The sequence below is a fragment of the Trichomycterus rosablanca genome, chromosome 2, assembly GCF_030014385.1.
Source record: "Trichomycterus rosablanca isolate fTriRos1 chromosome 2, fTriRos1.hap1, whole genome shotgun sequence".
Lineage (NCBI taxonomy): Eukaryota > Metazoa > Chordata > Actinopteri > Siluriformes > Trichomycteridae > Trichomycterus > Trichomycterus rosablanca.
The window spans coordinates 13,743,965-13,750,540 of NC_085989.1; the positions used below are offsets into that span (position 1 = coordinate 13,743,965).

The window sequence follows — 6,576 nt, forward strand, 5'->3', positions numbered from 1 at the left end:
AATGCTTCTGCACTGTTGACAGTCCAGCAACAAACCAATTAATGCTAGCCCCTTTGGTTGTGGATGCAATGCTGTCACAAATCCAGCAACCTTTTGGGCATACTGGCACAAATGTCCTTGATTGTGTGAGTTATACTTTTCTTCAACATATATTTCTACATTTTAAGGCTACTGTTGTCCTTGGATTCTATACAGCTACCACTTTCCCACAGATGTTATACAGTCAACAAAATATTACAATTCTAATTTTTTTGTTTTACAGAATTGAAAGGCTGTGGGTTGATGTGTGGACAGCTGTGACTTCCATATATTATTATATCCTGCACAGTCTTGAAGAAGATGGGATGCTGGACATTGCAAACAACCTGCACCTCTTCCTGGTACACTTTGTGTTTTTTGCCCTTCTCCACAAAGACCTTCAGATCTTTGTTGAAGGCTGGAACCAAGTGAGGTGAATTGGAGACACTAAATTGTCCAAGACTGTGTTTGATTTAACCTTGTGAACTGATGAACCTTGTGTAATGAGTAACTACCGTTTCTGTCATGAATGTAACCAAAGTGTAAGACATGACATTAAAATCCTAATAAACAAACAAACAAACTTAAACATTGTGAAATTCCTGCCCAAGATAGAATGCTTCTACCAAAACTATTTTGAAGTCTTCATAACGTTGCATATGTTTAACAGGGAGTGTCATTGTATCGGTGCAAGCTGCCACCATTGGGTAACAAATTTTATGTGAAGTAAATTCTGTATCACATTCATGATTGAATTTGACAGTGATAAAAAATTTCTCTTTTCTTCTGCCAAAACAGGAATGTGTCGCTGTCCTGTGAGCCACTGGAGGAATGTTATTGGACAAAGGGAGGGCATACCAGTTGTCTCAACCATAGGTGGATTTTCATCTACATGTTAGAAACATTTTGTAAGTTAATAACTTATTTGTAATAGAACAGCATCGGCAACAGCACACATTTTGGTTTAGTATGTTACAAAATTTGGAAAGAAAAGATTGCATCTTAATAAAACTTGATAGAACTGGTGCAAATATAAAAACTGTTGTTATTTCATTAACCATAAAATAAACAAATACAGTCTTATGCAAAAGTTTGTGCACCTCTATAGTCAAATACCATGTTTTGTTAATTGTGGAAAAGTAAACATGCTCTTCCGCACAGTTTAATGTGTATTTGCTGAATTAAACAGGCTGGTAACATGGTCCAATTATTACGGTATGTTCTTTCATCTTCATCTCAACTTGTTGCTTGTATGTGCCTTTTTTATATGCAGTCTGCACAGCAAACTGACATTACACAGTCTGCATCAGCCTGTTTAAAAAGAAACATCAAAACAGTAAGAAGCATTGACTTGTGTATAGATTACAATGTTTCTTGTTATATACATGTACAAACGACTCAGCAAATGTATTTACAGTAGTCAATCCCATTTTTACAATTGCCCAAACACACACAAAAACTGGTGTCATTATAGCAAGTAAACAAAGCAGAATTAGAATGAATGGCCCAATATTATTAGAGATGCATGAGTACCGATACTAGTATCGGGTATTAGCCCGATACCGCGCTCATTAACTCGTACTCGCACTCGCAAACGAGGCTCCGATACTAAACATCCGATACCTTGTGCCTAGTGCACGTTGCTGCGTTAACGCAGGGATTTTCAACTTGTGGGGCGCGAGTGCCTGACCGGGGGGCGTGACATTACGAGATTTTTTTACTTCTAAAACTAAAGCAATTAATTTTTCATCCACGGGAGACAGATTGAATTATTCTCACTGACCACGCTCACACGCACGTTTAATGTTATTTAGTTCCGTTTGGAAAAAAAAAATAAACCTTCAAAATAGAGCTAACAGCGAAGATAACCGGTTACAAAAGCAGCGACCGCTGTTATAGGACGTGTTTGTGTTCAATACTCTGTTCACAGTGTCGATACAAGTGATTCAGGAGTCGACTCATTTTAAGCTTCTTTTCTCAGTCATCTCTCCGTGTTTACTGTTATAATGAATGATGCGGTTGTAAATAAACACCAACTACTACAGAACATTTTGTGTGACTCGCTTACATTATAAAGCTCAGGCTTAATTATACTGGTTATTACCACAGAGCGGGAGCCGACTCAGAGTCGTTTACGATTTACCGAGGTGAACCACGAATGTATGTGCTGATAGAATCGGCTCAGATGGGATCGGACTGTATTATCCTTTTAAAGTAAATATTTCAATCAGCAGAATCGCATCGCATGTATGATGTGCACAACGTTAATTACGTGCGTTTATTAATGAACGTTAACGGTGTTTTTTTTTTTTTTTTTTTTTTACAATTAGTGATGGCAACCCAAGCAACTGTTCCACTGCACTATTTTACACTAAAAACTACACTATTCCATAATGCTCCAGATTGCATCATTCTAAATAGGTATCGGTATCGGCGAGTACTAAAATACATGTACTTGTACTCGTACTCGGTTGGGAAAAAATGGTATTGATGCATCCCTAAATATTATAGTACTGCCCATATAGTGTATTTATATGAGTAGTAACTTAATTTCTACCCCTGGGACAAAAAGTGGCTGACAGTTTGGTCATGTAATCACGGAGTCCATGCAGGTGCAAGCCACGTCTTATCTGCTCTAAGATGGGAAGCAGCTTCAGGGTTGCATGGCGTACAACTGCACTGTTTTGGGACAAGATTGATGAACTGAACTGCCCTGCACAAAAATTATTTTGCAAGCAAAGGGCATTTTCACAGTAATATTTCAAACATAGCGGACAGTGTCATCCGTCACCTCGAGGCTAATTGGAGGTTAAGGTGTGGTGTGGAATATGGGGCACCCGTGTAATCGGACCCATTTTCATCGACCGGACCCTAAATGCTCAGCACTGACAATGCTACAGGAAACAGTGTTCCCATCCATTCTGACCAAAGATGGCAGTTTCCCCTGTTATTTCCAACAGGATGGGCCTCCACCACACTACGGAGCAGGTGTTCGTCAGTGGCTGGATATTCAATTCCCTGGTCATTGGATTGGCCGTTGGGGTTTTGTGGAATGGCTGGCCAGATCTCTGGGGTCATCTCAAACAAATTGTGTATGCTGAGAAAATCTGCAACAAACACCACCAGCACTGCATCGTGGAGGCTTGTGACAGCATTTCTCCAGAGATTCTCATGCGGGTTCATAATGATTGGATCCAGTGCCTTCAGCTCTGTGTTCAGCACCAGGGACAACACATTGAACACGTCAAATAGCTGTGCATCACAGGGAACGTTCCCGGTTGTTGTTGCAACTGTGTTGATAACTTTTGAACCACAAGATAAATTGCAAATCTGATTGCGGCAATCAATTATTCAGAAAATTCTGGTCTTCTCTGATATGCTACATGACCACCTTTCCATTGGAAAAACTTGCCCTTGATCCAATATGGCGGCTTTCAAGATGGAGGCCATGTTCCGGACATAGCCTAAAAGATAGGCCCCTCACCCATTACTTGCTGGGGTATTCAGATATGTCATTTTCCCTTTTGTTTCTGAAATAAAAGAGTGTCCTGCAACTTTTGACTCACCCTGTATATTTAAAGACAATGTTTTGTAAATCTTCCATAATGGTAGTTTTAGCAATTAGTTTTTATTACAAAATCTACTAGGGTCACATAAACAGGTCCTGAGTTTGCATGTTTTCTCAGTGTATTTCTATTTTTTAAAAACATGCCATTAGGTAGACTGGCAACTCCAACTACCTCTTGGTGCTAGTAAGTGTGAATTGTTCTGCATTGAAATTGCTATGCATTCCTTGCACCTTGACTGCTGTGAAATCTGTTGTCGTTCAACCTTAACAGGATATATAAAAGAAACATACCTGGAATGACCCTTGTCCAAATCAGACATTAAGTACTTGGGCCTCTTGCCATGACTGTCCCCTGTTTCTCAATGCCTTCGATCATTCCTTTAACCAGAAAAGCCATGAACATTATGTAATGTCAAACTTTTTTTAAAGTTCCTATATGCACATCTTCATTAATATACTTATACTATAATACTGTACTATAATACTATAGTTTAATATGTTCATACCGGTCAGAAACTCTTTCCAGAGTGCCCCTGTGTTTGCTCCAGCCTCCCCAAGAAAGGAAACCTTGAGCTCATTAACAGGAGATGATTTCTTTTGTTTTTGCCAATAAGCCAGGCCCCTTTCCACCATTCCATTGTTCCTGGAAACTGCAGCACTTATGGCCTCCAAAATATCATCAAGCCTGGGAATATGCACAAAACAGAGGACCAGAAAATATATATAAAAAAATGGTTATTAGGCAAGTAGATTAAACTGTAAATTTAATAAAATTAAAGATATAGCGACACAAATATACCTTTCAATTGTCTCAGTTCTGTGGACATCATCCAAAACGTAAGAAGCTTTATCTATTCTATAATTACACAAGAGTAACCAAACAACTTTTTTTTTTTTTTGATATATTATTAAAATTTTAGTTCTGCTTAAAAAAGAAGATATCAAATATATTGTTTTCTTTCTCCACACGAGCTGGCATGAATTTCTATACAATTCACTGAAAAATATATTTAACACTGGACATAAAGCTTAAATAAAAACATTAGTGTCAACAATAGCAATACACAATAAGTGCACCATATTAAATGCAGACTGGTTGGTTCTACGATATTGTTTATATTGCAAATATGTTTTTACCTCACTGCTTGGTGTTCTGATACTACTACAACCCCAAATCAGAAAAATTTGGGACAGTATGGAAAATGCAAATAAAATAAAAAGGCAGTGTTCCTTACATTTACTTTGACTTTAATTTGATTGCGGACAGTTTGAACCCGAGATATTTCATGTTTTTCTGGTCAGCTTCATTTCATTTATTAAAACCTCCATTCCTGCATTTCAGCCCTGCAACACATTCCAAAGAAAGTTGGGACAGGGGAAATTCAGGGCTAGTAATAAGGTGAAAAAACTAAATAATGATGTGATTCCAAACAGGTGATGTCAACAGGTGATTGTAATCATGGTTTGGTACAAAAGCAGCATCCAGGAAAGGCTGAGTCTTTGATGAGCAAAGATGGCCAGAGGATCTCCAGTTTGTCTATAGATGTGTGAGAGAATTATTGAAATGTTTAAAAACAATGTACCTCAAAGAAAGATTGGAAGGGATTTGCATATTTCTCCCTCTACAGTGCATAATATCATTAAACGATTCAAGGAATCGGGACGAATTTCAGTGTGTAAAGGTCAAGGGTGCAAGCTTAAGCTGAACGCCCATTATCTTTTATCCCTCAGACAGCACTGCATCAAGACTCGCCACTTAACAATAGCTGATATAACCACATGGGCAAGGGATTATTTTGGCAAACCTTTGTCGAGCACTACAATACTTGCACAAATGTTACATGCACAAATGCCACTTAAAACTTTACTGTGCAAAAAAGAAGTCTTATGTTAACCATGTCCAGAAGCCACGTCGACTTCTCTGGGCTGGGATGCATGTGAAAACGTGTTTTGTGGTCAGATGAATCAGCATCAGTGTCAGTGCCCTTGGCAAAGGTCATTTACACTTCTGTGATGGCAGCATTAATGCAGAAAAGTACATTGAGATCTTAGAGCAAAAATGCTAGCCTTCAAGACGTCATCTTTTCCAGGGACGTCCATGCATTTTTCAACAAGACAATGCAAAACCACATCCTGCACACATTACTGGCTGCGGAGGAAGAGGGTACAGGCACTGGACTGGCCTGCCTGCAGTCCTGATCTGTCCCCAATAGAGAATTTTTAAATGAAAAATGCCACAGTGACGACCCTGTACTGTTGCACATCTTAAGACATGTTTGCAGGAAGAATGGGACAAAATAAAACCTGAAACACTAAATCGCTTGGTATCCTTGGTGCCAAAACGTCTTTTAAGTTTGGTGAAAAGGAATGGCAACATTACCAAGTGGTAAATGCTTTACTGTCCCAACTTTTTTTGGAATGTGTTGCAGGCCTGAAATGCAGGAATGGATGTTTATTAATAAATTAAAAGAAGTTGACCAAACAAAACATGAAATAGCTCAGGTTAATACTGTCTGCAATGAAATAAGAGTCAAAGTAAATGTAAGAAACGTAATTTTTATTATTATTTGCATTTTCTATACTGTCCCAACTTTTTCTGATTTGGGCTTGTAGATTCTGTACTGGATTCTGGTGGGGGAGTCTAAACTACAATGGATACATCAGAGGAAAACTAAAATACATGTTAAGTGTTAATGAAGATACAACAAATGCATATATAATTAATATTTTCCTTTAAAACCTTAAAAACCCTTACGGTTGAAGCTGTCATCTTCTGTGCCTTTTTATTCAGCACTGCAAGACTTGACATGTACGGCTAAGATCTGCAATGGCATAGACAAGCCACAGACCTGACAGCCTGCCCTTGGCATTTTTTGGAATTCAGGTGCGTCCATAGGAAGGGGTGATGTGTCTGGTTAATCTTGAAGAGAAACTATGTAAATGGTGTTTTTGCCACCTCCACTGGCAGTTAAGTAATGGTATTATATTCT

At 38.5% G+C, this 6,576-nt stretch overlaps 1 long non-coding RNA gene across 1 annotated transcript; it reads right to left on the bottom strand.

The window, feature by feature from the left end:
* Positions 1–1,199: 1,199 nt before the first annotated feature.
* Positions 1,200–4,450, bottom strand: LOC134305441 (uncharacterized). The gene is made up of 4 exons (XR_010008534.1): positions 4,386–4,450; positions 4,093–4,271; positions 3,878–3,964; positions 1,200–1,329 (listed from the first exon to the last, which is right to left on the bottom strand). It is a non-coding gene; the product is annotated as an uncharacterized LOC134305441 (long non-coding RNA).
* Between the last annotated feature and the right edge of the window lie 2,126 nt (positions 4,451–6,576).